General features: G+C 43.8%; 1 protein-coding gene across 3 annotated transcripts in view; it reads right to left on the minus strand.

Moving 5' to 3' along the window:
- Positions 1-15197, minus strand: part of INTS14 (integrator complex subunit 14) — a 164485-nt gene that overhangs the window by 103723 nt on the left and 45565 nt on the right. The window lies entirely within an intron of this gene.

Here is a 15197-nt window from a genome sequence, read left to right on the forward strand (position 1 = left end):
TGATGCATAGAATGACCCACCGAGAGATGGTCCGTTTGTGCACGGCCCAACCTTTCTTGGCGCCCAAGTAGCCAACAAAAAGTTGGTCATCCACCCGGAACTGTTGTGTGCTCTTCAGATAGAATGAGAGCGCACGTTTTGGGTCCAGACGGTGGAGCCTCTCCCTCTTTTGAAGGATAGCGGAGGCGGAAAAAAGGTGAGCAAATTGATGGTCTGCCCGATGTGGAAGGGCTTGACAACCTTTGGCAACAAAGAAGGACGAGTCCTTAAAACCACCTTGTCCGGATGAACAGAAAGGAAAGGAGGTTTAGAAGAAAGAGCCTCTTCTGGCTGAAGTGATAGGTACCAGGAAAGGCATCAGAGTGAGAAGACGTGAGGGACAGTTATGAAGTGGCTCAAAGGGAGCGTACACCAGAAAGGTCAAGACAACATTTAAGTCCCATTGAGGCATTATGAAAGGCACAGGAAGAAACATGTGTGTAATACCTTTCAGGAAGCGATTCACAACCGGGGACTTAAAAAGAGAAGGTTGATCTGGAAGCAGTATAAAGGCAGAAATGACTTAGAGATAACTCTTGATAGTGCCCAGAGCAGAGCCCTGCTGGCCAAAGAGAGAAGGAACAGAAGAACCTCTGAAAGAGGGGCCGAAAGGGGATCCACAGCCTTTGCTGTGCACCATGCCACAAATTTGTTCCACCAGCAGGCATATACCATCTTAGTGGAGGGACGCCTGGCTGCCAGAATAATATCACAAACTTCAGAAGGAAGGTCAAAAGCTGTCAACTGTCGCCGCTCAATCTCCAAGCATGGAGGTGGAGACTGGACAGGTTCAGGTGGAAGACCGTCCCCTGCTGCTGCGACAGTAGATCCTCCTGAAGAGGCTGTCAGATCAGGGGGAACGATCGCCATGCTGAGTAGCTCGGGATATCAGTATCTTCGTGCCCAATCTGGAGCCACAAGAATGACTTGGGCCCGGTCGCGCCGGATCTTCTTCAGCACTCTGGGCAGAAGTGGTATAGGCGGAAAGGCGTACAACAGAGCGCAGCTCCATTTGTGACGTAGAGCGTTGCCAAGCAGGCGCCGTCTTGGAAATTCCAATGCGCAGAACTGATGACATTGCACGTTCTCTTCGGTGGCGAACAGATCTAACCAAGGCTCTCCCCACTGCAGAAAGAGAATTTGCGCCACGTCCGAGTACAGACGTCATTCGTGATCCATCATGCACCGACGGCTGAGTTTGTCCGCCCTGGTGTTCAAAGAACCTGCCAGGTGTTGAACCACCAAGGAAATGCCTTGATGTTCCAGCCATGTCCAGAGGCGGAGAGCCTCCTCCTGACATAGGGTCCATGACCCCACCCTGCACTGTTTGTTGCAGTACCACATGGCGGGGGTGATGTCCATGAACACCTGCACTACACTTCCCCGGACAGAGGGAAGGAATGCTTTCAGCGCAAGTCCGATCGCCCGAAGCTCCAGACGGTTGATGTGGAGTCGGGAATCCGCCGGAGACCAGAGGCCTCTGATCTCTGCCTCTCCAATGTGGCCGCCCCATCCCAGGAGGGACGCATCCGTCGCCACTGTGGGCTCCGGTTGGGGAAGGGATCTGCCATTGACACAATCGCGATTAGTGAACCACCACTGCAATTATCGTGCAGTGCCCTCCGAGATCTGGACGTGATCGGACAGGTTGCCCTGATGCTGTGCCCCCTGGAACTTCAGGTCCCACTGCAGAGCCCGCATACGGCCATCTGACATCTTGCACTAGCAGGATGCAGGAGGCCATGAGGCCCAGGAGCCGGAGGGTCATCCTGACTGAACCCAGGATAGAGGCTGAAAGATCGGAATCATAGCCTGCATATCCCAGACTCGCTGCTCGGGGGGAAAAACCCGAAACTGCTTCGAATCCAGAAACAGACGATGAAGGGGAGCTTCTGAGAGGGACACAGGTGCGACTTCGGCACGTTGATGGAGAACCCCAGCAAATAGAGGAGGTCGGCCGTGGTCTGGAGCCCGCCTTCAACAACCAGTCGTCAAGATAGGGGAAGACTAGAACCCCTGATCTGCGCAGATGAGCTGCGACCACCGCCATCACTTTCGTGAACACCAGAGGGGCACTGGTAAGCCCAAAGGGGAGCACAGCAAACTGAAAGTGCTTTTGGCCTACCGTGAACCGCAGGTAACGCCGGTGGGCCGGCAGGACAGGGATATGAAAATATGCGTCCTGCAAGTCAACGCTACCATCCAGTATCCAGGGTCGAGGGCAGCCAAGACCTGAGCTAGAGTCAACATCTTGGACTTCTCCTTTCGGAGGAAGCGGTTGACCTTCCTGAGGTCCAAGATCGGACGCATGCCCCCTTTCTCCTTCTTGGGGACTAGAAAGTAGTGGGAATAACAAGCACTTCCTACTTCTGGCCCAGGAAGTTGTTTGATGGCCCCCTTGGCCAAGAGGGCCGTGACTTCCTGCTAGAGAAGCGCAAAACGGTCCCCCGACATACGGTGGTACTGAGGTGGCATGGCTTGAGGGGCAGTCTCGAAGGAGAGGGAGTAGCGCCTTCGGACGCACCCACCTGTCCAAGGTAACGGAACGCCAGTGAGGAAGGCGATGGCGAATCCCGGCTCCCACCGGCGAGAGGTGCGCCCCAAAGCTCAGACTAGGAAGGCTTGGAGGCGGATGCTGTGGGAGTGGAGGTGGACTGACCTGCACGCTGGCCCCTTGTCCCGCCGCGGCGGGACCCACATCTGTTGCAGTGCTGAGCTTGGTTCTGCGCAGGCTTGTGGCTGAACAAACGTGTCGGGCGCTCCTTCCGTGGCCACGAAAGGAACAAAAAGCAGACGTGGCCGGGCGCGTGGTGGAGAGACCAAAGGATTTGGCCGTAGCCCGCACTATCTGCCATATCGCCAAACAGGCGAGTGCCATCAAAGGGCATGCCCATAAGAGAACTTTGTACATCTCCTGAGAAACCAGTGGACCACATCCAGGCGTGGCGAAGGAGGGCCAATGTCATGGAGATCACCCTACCCAGTGAGTCCGCGATGTCTAGTCCACACCTGATGGCTAACTTTGCTGCATCTTTCCCCTCAGCAACTGTTTGGGAAAGCACTGCCCGAGCCTCCTCCAGTCACTGAGGCAGCACCTGCGCAACCGTGTCCCAAACAGCATAAGAATAGCGGCCCAAGAGGCATGCACCAGTAATTTTTTACTAAAAAAGACTCTTCTATTGTTTATGGAAAGCTGCTTTGACTCCTAGACAGACGCCGGTTTCAAACGCTACGCCCATCATTTCAATATTGTATGAAATACCACGCAAGGAAGACAGTTCTCCTCTTTGACACGGATGTTTCCGCTGACCCCACAAAATAGCACGTATTCTTTGTATACGTCAGTGTTAAGGGCACGGCTGTGACCATAGATCAATTTCATGGTCCTAGGCTGCTTTCCATAAACAATAGAAGAGTCTTTTTTAGCAAAAATTACTGTCCTGAAGATGGTCTGATGGATTGACGCCACAAAGACCGAAACGTCGACTCTGCCTTCTATTCCTGAGAAATATCATTATTCTCGAGTGACGTATATTCTCAAGAGGGAGATTTGTTGCATTTAATTGTGTTTGAATAGTTATTTGTTATGAATTGCTAGGCTAATTGAATTTCACTTCTTTTCATGACTTTTTGCTGACTTTATTCACGTGTTTGTACTCCTTTTCATTTGTTTCTATATAAAAAAAATTGATATTTTCAAACAATTAGAACAATTAGGATTTCCCGTGTTCTCTGTGCTTACAAATTGCATTGATTGGTGTTGTCTAATGACACTTTGGTGTTTGCTCCGGATGGACTAACCCTCTTCATATTTACATAAATTAGTTGTAAACAAATTCCCTTGCAGGCACCCTTTACCTTGTGTGGTATTGCCCAAGCCTCCAAGGGTCTATTGGGTCTCCCAATTTATTTACTGTATTAAAGCACAAGGGGCTGAATAGCAGAGTTTTGAAACTCACAGAGCGAGAGTCTCAGATTTATCAAAAAAAAATTAAATTAAAAAAAGGCACATGTATTCGCAACTGTTAAAGCATGTCTACACAAAAGTAAGAAAATGGGACAAAATGTTCGGAAACATCAAAATTGTAGACTTGCTGGATTGCGAAAGGATCAGTTGGGAGTTGTAGCCAGCCAGAGTTCTGAATAGCCGGGAAGAGTTTGGACAGGACAACCATGGACCAGAAGGTTCAATAAAAAAAAACATAAAAGCTAGAGAGAACGGTCTTCCTTTTTTATGCTAATAATATTCTGAATTTCTAAACTTTATGAGCCCTAAATGGATCAAAAATTTTTCTCAAAGTGATCTTATATTTACCAAGCATGTTGTACCCTGAATCCTGCTATGCTTTTATTGGGTGGTGGAAAGGGGTTTAAGGCATGCTTTTCAGGAAGCAACAGAAAGGTATGTTATACGACACACAACAGTTATGACTAAATACTTTTTAGGTCTCGCCTGAGCCAGCGCATGCGCTGACCTGCGAGACATTTAGTAAGTGGGCTTTTAAAAGTGCTACCACACAATTTTGCTGGCCTGGCGCTTGCGGGCACACGCGCAGCTGTCAGCTTTCAGCGCCCAATCGGGCGCCATCATGTTTTCCTCTCGCTTGCTCTCTCAACTGAGCAGAGCAGAGCCGAGTCTCGTGTTAATTGGAAACATATGTGCAAATGTGCTGCTTCCACTTTCACAGCAGCGCGCGCTCGTACCACTTTAAAAGCCAGGCTTGTCTTGTTATAGTTAGGAAATGCCTATTCAGAATTTTTACATGTAAGTGTCTAGCCTTGATAATATGTCCCAGACTTTACCCAGGCCGTCTGGACTCTCAAACCTTCATTCGACTTACTCGGGCAAACCTTACTGGCCTTTCTGGGTTCAGAATGTGACTGACGCAGTCAAGCCCTATAGAACTTGTGGAGCGAAGGTGTTTCCCCGGCCCTTCTGGACTTTCAAAGCACGTTGACAAATTTCCAAATCTGCCCAGAAGCTTCATCCCGACAGATGACTGATTCTGCCCATCCTTGCCGCCCCTTCATTAGTTTGACATTCACCAGATCTGCCCAGTCCTGCTTGCCATTCAGAGCTGAACACGTGATGGACTCTGCCCAGCTCTTCTGGCATTCCGTAGTTTGACATGCACCTGACCTGTCCTCCCTTACCTGCCTTTCAAAGGCATGTTGAAAAGCCTTTAGATTCCATCGGGTCTGATCGCATCAGCACCTCTGCAGAAATATAGTGCCCACCGGCTTCTAACGCCTCTCCTCCAGGCGCGTGCTCGGATATCCTGTTTGACACCTTCTTGCAGAATGTCTTGTGCATGTGCGGTGGAATGAAGCTCGGCATGGTGTGAGTTCATATTTCACTGAAACCCCAAGAGTTCTCAGCAGTGACACTGCTCAGACCTTCTTCTGTCCTCTCACACAGCTGTGGTGCGGCGGATACAAGGCAGAGCACCGAGGTAGCATCACAGCTCGGAGTAGTAATGTGCCTCCTGCAGCGCACTGGACGTCATCTTCAAAAAACAGGAGTTCGAACTTGTTGGACTCACTCAGCTTTTCATGCTTTCCAGGTCGATTAAAGAAGTATCACTAGTTAGGCAACAATGACACAAAACAAGCGCCTAGAAACATTGTGATGCTAATTAATGCCGTGTTCGATCCTGGGACCCTTGCATAATAAACAGCATACAAGGATTCTGGATTTTTTCCCCAACTAACGCAAAGCAAAACGAGACCACCGTGGAATTTAAAGACAAAAACGTGAGGGAGAGTGGAAAAAAAAGAAACCAGGGACGGGATAAACTGCATTGCCAAAGCAATAGGTCACCTCTGCTAAATAGTGACTTTTGGAGAAGCAGCACAGCGCCATCCACAAAAAAACAAAATTTGAAACAAGGTGTGATGATGCAACTGCAATTCCACCAGGGCCCGTGATGATGTTTTTTTATTAGCGCAAAAGGGAAAATTTAAAACCGCATTGGGGGTGAGAGCGATAACGGAAGGGGTACTGCAGGGGGCAAGAATCGGAAAAGCATCACACAAGAGAGAAAGCCCCCCAGGGCCGGCTTTAGCACTGGTGGTGCCCTGTGCAACAATGTTTGTTGGCACCCCCCTCCCCCACTGACTACCTCACCACAGATTCCCTCACTACCACCATTTGACAATGCCCCCCTCTCCCAAGTCACCATAACCACTGTCTCACTGATTCATTTAGTTTTATAGTGCCACTCATACCAGTTTAAGGTGTCAGAACACTTTACATCACACATACATTGCATAGAGACAATCATACGTGTGTAAATAAGTGTATAGGAAATATTGCATAAAACAGAGGCCTACAAGGTGTAGGAGTCACATGTCATCCATACTGGTAGACAGTATAATTTAGGAGTCCTTGGTCTGTAAAAGTACCAATTCAGAATTAAAAATATATCACCATTGTTAGGGGTTTTCTTTAATAATAACAATTTATTTCTACCCAAATGAACACTTTTTGCAATGTAAGGATAAGGAAATGGGTAAACAAACATGCAGCTCCAATATATTCCTTGCTGTTTCCATGCAGCTTTTTGACGACAGTTAAGAGCTCACTGCTCTATATTAGTATTTTAACTTTTAAACTGCAAGTAAAATAAGCATTGGAATAGCCAATAGGTCTCGCATTTGGAACCTTAGAAGTGTTAAGCCATGCAACACTTGATATTGTTGCACCAAGGATATTGTGCTGGATAACTAAACACTTATAAGGTCCCAAAGGTGACGCTGGGCGAGCGCCACGGGGGCGACAGCTCAGTTGACGACGCCACTACGCATCGTACCAAACCCCCCCCCCCCACTCTGGCCGCTGATTGCCCAGCGCGCAGGACACAGACACGGCCTGCCACCCACACGAGTGCTCACCAGCAGATGCCGCCATACACTTCGCCCCCAGCTCCAAGTCGTTGACACCGCTCCCGTAAGTGCACTCCACCCCACCCCCCCCCCCCCACCCCTTCCCCTCATAAGTTCACATGTTTGTAGTATCGGACTCCTGATCACTGGCTGTAGCCACAACAACCTTCCACGTCACGGTGGACAGACACCACCAGCCGCGCCCCCAACAGCGAGTCCAGGCGCGGGCGACATATGCTACACCAACAGATAGGCTACTCCACCTGACTGATACACACGCCGCTAGCCAGGCCTGAGGCCGGCGAGATACCACGGCCCACAGGAGCTGTCCCACTTCAGTTCTGCGATCATTTGCGCATGCGCACCACTGACCCCCTAATGTACTGACGCTTTATCGGTGTACACCACGCCGTCTAGAGAGGTCTTCTGTTAGCACTGTGCAAGCAGGACCGACACGACGCGATGCAGTCGTGAAAGGAACATTGGGACACGCCGATACGAACTGTTCTGTTTAGTTTGCTGAATACATGGTTCAGTTCTAGAAAAATTGAAAAATAAGACGTCACTTATGGAACTGTCTCTTTGCTGACCTAAGGTAATGTGACCATAATACCTGTAATTTTGCATGCCAGAGGCAAGCGGGGCGCAACAGCACAGCCTCCCCTGCAGACTTGCACCCTCACGATCTACCGCTCTTTTGCAGCCAGCCCGCAGGGTTGTAGGCTTTGCTATATGTACTGCACTTTTGAATACTAATAAACGTCTTACAAAAAAAAAATAAGGTCCCAAAGGTGAGACCTATTGGATATGCCAATGCTTATTTCTTTGGCTACCATGAATCTCTAGGCATTGTCAGGTCTTCCGTGTCAAGGTGACTTACACGAACAGAAGCCTTCTTTTAGATGTGTATTACGAGATACACAAGGATAGAACCACTAACAAATACTGAAATCTGTCACAGCCCTTAATTTCTGAATCGGGTATAAGTGCATATTCTTTTTTGGGCCTATAGTATCAAGCACTACTACTCTTTCTGAGTCTAAAACCTCCGATTGTACGGCCTAAGGAAGGAGTGAATTTATAAGAATCAGTCTGATTTCTACTTACTACCTTGCAATGCAGTCTTCATCTTACCACATACATTGCTCTAGAACTGAAACAAAGTAGATTTCTGTACATTGCTCATCGTACAATCAGTAGATTGTTTCGCATCCACTTTGATTTAACTGTTCTGAGTAAGGCACTTCTAAAATGATGTATGCCTTTACCTTTCACTAGTTACTTGTGGCATTTGACAGATCTTTCTGGTCATAGGTCATGTAATGACAATTCTGCTACACTGAAATGCCTTTACGGACAAGTGGGGGGGGGGGGCAGCAGGATACAGGCAGGTAAATCCCAGTAGTGTGCAAGTGGCAAGTCAACTTTAATTCTAGAACTGTGAGTTGTGCTCGAACTAAGAGGATATTGAGATTGACATGAAAATATATGCTCAAGGAAAAGACAGAAAATCATTCAAAGTGTCTTCTGTAGTACATGACAAAGACAATAAACCAGTTTGAATATACCTAGGGTAGAAAAATGAGAGTAATAGTATGAAAACAAGCATAAACCTAGCAGGAACGAAGGATGTATTGTGTTAGGGATAGTTTGTTAGGGATAGTTTGCTGAAAGGGAATATTTACTGCATATTCTTTAACGACCATATTGGATGCATTATTGAAACCTCACTGAATGAGCATTTCCTGGAACTACTACTGTCACTGTTTAACGTCAAAGTAATTATTGCTTACCTTGGTCATGAGCATGCTGGGGTTTTTTTTCAACCAACTTCTAGAAGCTTTAGGCAAGGCTATATTTATTCACTTTGGCAAAAACGATTACAGTTCGGGTTTTAATCTTCTTCTAGAATCAATTGCTTAGTTCAACACACTGCCAATGGGATGGATACGTATCATTGAGTACTTTATTATGAATCCGCTGTTTGAAGGATCCACTCATCAAAAGGGCCATACACTACATAAACAAGGCTGGATTCTCTTCCCCCTTCTAAACAAGTCAAGATCATAGGCATTTCTCCAATTACACCAAGTAATTATTTTCCAACCTCATTTGTAATCATACACCCACCAAATTAGCTTTACCCAGTCTAATTACTCCTCAGTGACCTTGGGCAAGATTAATCTTACGGCTGCTCACAAAACTTAGAACTTCACTATAAATGTGGAGCTCTTTTGAGCCCCTATCAAAACAGTTCAAGATAAGGTTTGCAAAGTAATGCCTGATCTGCTGAAGCAGTGAAATCAGAACAGCTCCACACCTGCCAACAGTAGCGGAGATGGTGGAAATACTACCATTTGGAAGTGTTCCTTAGCTTTAGAGAATGTCAAAGGAGCTAATGAAAGCTTGTTTTATAGAAGGCCAAGTGTGGCAATGTTCGTGGTTGTCTCTATTAGGCAGATAACATTTCGAGGAAGTTGTTTAAAGCATTTTAGTCCTTCCCGAAGCCTTTGTTCTGGAGCAACAGATTATCTGCCTCTCAAAGCTTATGCCATGTGTAAAACACTTCTTTTTATATTCGTCTCAAAAGTCGATCAGCAGGCAACTGGGCCGGGCAAGTAGCCTTTGAATTACCCCCGATTTCAAATACACATATTTCCTCACCCCCTTCAAATGTAGCAATGAGTTTTGGCAATTTCTCTCCAGAGTGAAACAAAATTAATCAAAATAAAAGAAATCAGTAGCTGGTCCATGATCCATTGAAAGGAGAAGCACACTAAGACAAAGGTAAACTGGCATGCACTGACCAATCAGGAGCAAGAGTGACAATGGAGCCATTTGATGGTAAGCAATGGGTGGGCATCGCTCAGTATTTTTACTGCCAGAAGAAGCATGATTTTGTGGTTTCCAGGTATGCAGTGGCATTACATTATTTTTAATGAATGTTGTGAATATTTAATAGCACACTGATACTTAGCCTGGAAAGCATTGTTAATTCTTAGATCTGACCCAGTGTCTTTCCTAACGTGCAGTAACATTTAGCTGTGTAGTGCTCATCTTGCTAGGTGTTTGCCTATTTAGTGTTGCTTAGGCTTCTCAAAAATATTGTTTTTATCCTATTCCCACTTGCATACTTTTCACTACCTTCAATGCTGTGCACTTGTAGTAGTTTCCTGTTGGCTCGGATTTAACATGTTTGGGCCTTTTGACAGAAGTGTTTGGTGTATGCACTGCAAGCAAGGGCCACAAGCTGAGCGTGCACTGTGATCCAACATTGCAAAAGGGATTAAATTCTCCTTGGATCAAGGCGCAGTCCCAAAACTCAGATGGCTCCTATATTTAAAAATAAAATCCAATTTGGGATCACACACAGCCAGCCAAAAAATGGCCTTTATCAAACCTACTGTGGTTTTGTAAAGCACTAGAGAAAACAGTGACTGACCAACATGGTAAAAATAGTTCTATTGGACATATGGCAATCTAGTTTCAGACCTGGCTCCAGTACAGAAACGTCAGTCTTAAAAACTAATGACAATACACTTCACATAATTGACAAAGGCAATGCCTGAGTCGTTGTACTACTAGACCTAATAGCAGCCATGGACATGATTGATCAGAGTCGGCTCCTCACAACTCTTGAACACCAAATGGGAATGCGAGGAAAGGTTCGGAACCACCTCTCATCCTACCCATCAAGTAGACAACAATCGGTAAAAATAAGAGATCACAAATAAGACACTGCAAAAAGTAGTATGTAGATTCTCATAGGGATTAATCGTGGTCCAACGCTTTTCAATCTTTATAAGGAGACTCGAAGCCTAATCTTGAAAGATTTTGGCGTCTCATGCAATATTTCATTTGCGTCACTCAAATATATCCAAAGACATCAACAACAGAAGACACAGACATCCTGAGACTATGTGTATCCCTAACTACTTCCTTCATGGATACTGGACAACGTTCTTTTGCTATAGACCTGAACTACTACACGTCTCTTTGGAATATTCATGTGCTCTCCGATATCTTTAGAGATATGGTTATGCAGAGATGATATGATTTTAAGATCTGTTCACTAGGAGATTTATATCAGGATACGCAGTTTGTCTCATATTCCTATCTGCAACACAAATATAACCTCACTAGAAGAGATTTGGGTAAAGTTGATGTGTTAGAAAGCTGTAGGAAAAAAGTAGAATTGGTGTGATATACCAGTTGATGCTAAATAGAATAAAAGACAATGTAGATGTATATACAGATAAGTGGCAAAGAAGCTTTGGAATTGAGAATGGCGATATATCTAGGTCTCTAGAAATGGCTAGCAAGGTTTTATATAATGGTTCATTTAAAAGCCAGCACTTCATGTCTATTTTTGATTTGTATTATACGCCAGCCAAACTGACGAAATGGAAAGCTAAAAAGGGTATTAAATGTAGCCGTTGTGGACATCTGGCTGTGGACTCAATCCATATGTTTTTTGTTGTCCTATACTAACTCAATTTATCACGAAGTACAAGGTTTTTTAAATAATATTCTAGAGAAATCAATTGTTCTATCTGCTGAATTAGTAATACTTGGAATTCAAACTGATCAAATTGGCATCCAAACAGTTGAAGTAGAAGGCTTTCTATTTATATCTATGTCAGTATTTAGATATTGTACAACTTCTTGCTGGTTAGATGTCGACCCTCCGGTTTTTCATCACTGGCAATCGAAATTATGAAGTATTTATCAACTTGAAAATGCGGTTTATAAATTAAAGGGGCGGAAAAGAAAAATATTTGGTCAAAACTTTGGTTTCCTATTGTTAATTGGATTTAATCTATATAATTGGTTCCCTGTATAATAATTTTATAATATTTCTGTTTCCTGAATACATTGTAATTTTCTTATTTTTGTTTTTTAAATGCTACTTTGCTGGATTTGTACTTTTTTTGTATTTAAAACTGGATGATATTATATGTGACTTCCTGCTGTCATAAAATCAATAAAAAAATAAAATAAAAAAAACAATCAGTGAATCTAACATCATTTACCTGGATGTTGAAGTTTTCATCAGAAAAGATAGGGTATTCGCCAAAATGCACCAAAAGCCCACGTAATGCAATAGTATATTGCATGCAAATAGTGGGCATCTGCACAACTTAAAATGGAGCATACTCTATGGTGAAATGCTTCGGGCAAAAAGGAATTGCTCTGAAAACTCTGATCTGGATTGCGAAATCAACGAGGTGAGCTGTGTTGCTTCATTGAGAGAGGACATCCCCTGGAAGTCATTGATAACGACAAGTCCAGAGTCAATTTAAATGTAAGATCTGATCTCCTAACACCATCAAAAAGAAAATCAGGAAAGGAAGGAGGTCTGGAAGAAACAACAACACAACTTATCATGGACTTCAACAATCAAAGCGGAGAAATTAAGCACATCATTAGCAGGAATTGGGAAATCTTAATGTTAGATGAAACACTTAGAGACACCTTGACGCCACATCCAAGTGTCACTTATCGAAAAACAGCTTCCCTAGGAGATATTTTGACACAGAATCATTTAGAGATACGAGAATCAAGAACAACCTCATGGCTCAACACACCAGGATTTTGGAAATGCGCAAAATGTCGAGCTTGTGAGCATGGCTCGAATGTTCCGAACTACCAACTCCAGAATGGAAAAACTGAGAATATCTTGGACCACATTACGTGTGAATCAAAATATGTGGTCTACAGGTTAACCTTTCCCTTCACAAAACACTACGTAGGAAGCACAATTAACAAACTAAGGTTACAAATCCTACAACACCTGCGTGCAATAAAAAACAAGGATCTCAGTTATCCCATAGCAAAACACTTTCACGAACACCATCAGAGTGACTAAATAACAAATATTCTGGGATACAAATTGTGAAACTTACAGAAAGAGGTGGGGACAGAACTCTGAAGTTGCGCAGAATGGAATCTCGACTGATCCTGGCAACTGGAACAGAATATCCCTATGGACATAACCAAGATACAGAACTATATGTCCATTTGTAAAAAGCGAAGAAGGACTGGGATTTAACTACTGGAAACACGAACCCAGCATTGAGAGGCAAGTTAACTTATTCCAGCTAGAACCTCAAACTTGACGCGTTTCGAGTACCATGTACCCTTGGACACAAGTCCGTTTGGAAACAAATTTTGCCATTTTTAAATGCACACCCTGTGAGTCATTGTGGTCCACCCACGTGATTAATAAACATGAAAAAAATACGTAACATGTGTAGAGCACCCACTAGTCTGTTTTCTTGGCATCATATCGCCATCTCATCAAAAATATTTCTGCATAAATGCAATGGTAATTTAAAACTATAATACATTTCATAATTATAAAACCATAGATGTACGAAGTTTAAATATACATACAAATCAACGCAACCAAGACCTAAAGCATTCTGTCTTTTCATATAGTTATTAACACTTCAGTATATATTTGTGAACACATCTTATATATATATATATATATATTCTTGTTACTAGTCTCCTCATGAATTCCCTGACACTATATATATAACTTTGCACACATTTGAAAACAACTCTCACTCAAATCATGACATAATTGTACAAAAGAACAGATTAAAGCCAACCTTAGCCCTCCAGGGGTTAGCTTAGGAGGGAGGATGAATTGTACGCATAGGTTTTGTACCTCGCTCTTCCCCATAGATCAACTATTGAATTTTTAGAAAGCAGATCGCCACTAAAGGGTCACTAAAGTAGTGTTCGAAATTGGTCTTGATTTTAGAATTGTACTTCACGTTCATCTCGATAAATGAACTTTTATCATATGCCAAACTTATTAAATTTAGAAGAATGGCAAATCTATTTTTTAATTCATTTTTTTTTAAAAAAGAATAGAATTAGACAAAAAAACTCAGAGTTTTCACATGATATAGTACCATATGTCGCACAGTGAACCCTGTAAATGGGTTGATAATCATAACTATAGGTGATTGTCAGATACATATAAGAAGAGTTATGGGGAGGGAACAGAATAACAAATGAAATGTAACAATGGCTTAAAGTTTTAAAATGTACAATTGGAGGAAAATACTCTTGCACTAGCACTTTTTTCTTGAAATAAGAATGTACTTTACAAGTAATGTCAAAATGGTGATTGAATTGAACCATGTTTTGTTGAATGAGGCTAGCAGTCTGGTCATCAAAAAATAGTAAACACTAACGAAGGGTTAAGCACAAAGCACTTTAATTAAATAAGGTCTAGATGTGTGGGACTCTATGGTCAAGTAGAAGGCTAGTGGTAGTAGAAACGAGTAGGCCGTTCTATTTTTGCTCACTACCTCAGGTGGAAAGATCCTGCAGCCTGGATATCATCTCATATGCAGACGACACACAATTATTCATCTCTATGGGGCCAAACACAGAATCCACAAAAATGTAATTCAGAGAATATATGAAAAAAGTCTCATCCTCGATGTCCCAAAATTGCTTGCAACTTAACAGCAACAAAACTGAGATTCTACTGTTCAGCAAGGCCCATGCGCGATGGTTGGAGGACTGGAGGTTGTCCAAACTCAGTAAGACACCACAACTTAAAAAGATGGTAAAGAATCTAGGCATATTAATAGACGATAACCTCATAATGAGCGAACAGGTAGGCTCTACATGTGGCACCTGTTTTGAAATAATAAGCATGCTTAGAAAAGCATTTCAGTGGTTACCTCTTCACACCAGAAGAACTCTCACCCAGGCTCTTGCCACTATCAAAGCTTCAGGTGATTCAAAACACTGCTGTACGCCTAGTCTGCAAAACTTACCCCCCCCCGATCTCCCTCAGAGCCCACTTAAAAATCTCTTCTTTGGCTTCCAATTAGGAAACGTGCCATCTTCAAGCTCCTCTGCCTGGTACACAAATCCCTATCAGGCAAGGACCCTATGTATCTTCAAAACAAACTTCACCCCTATCAACTCACGAGAAATCTGAGATCAAAAGACCAGCTATTGCTCTGCTCCCACATTATTCCTGTAGCCAAATATGTCTGTCGATCTTTCTCCTATCTTGGCCCACATCATTGGAACAGATTACCCCTACACATCTGTGTTTGTCTCAATTTTGGCAGCTTCAAACAGCTTCTTAAAACCTGGCTCTTTTAAAAATGTCTCTTACCCTCCTTCCCTCCCTCTACTTAGGTTGCGCTCCAGGACCAAGATAACCCTTCGAGGGTGATTTGTTGCGCTATACTAAGTGTATGTGCCATAACACAACACCTGAATGAAATCCTCTT

This window comes from Lissotriton vulgaris, chromosome 2_1 (assembly GCF_964263255.1).
Source record: "Lissotriton vulgaris chromosome 2_1, aLisVul1.2, whole genome shotgun sequence".
NCBI lineage: Eukaryota > Metazoa > Chordata > Amphibia > Caudata > Salamandridae > Lissotriton > Lissotriton vulgaris.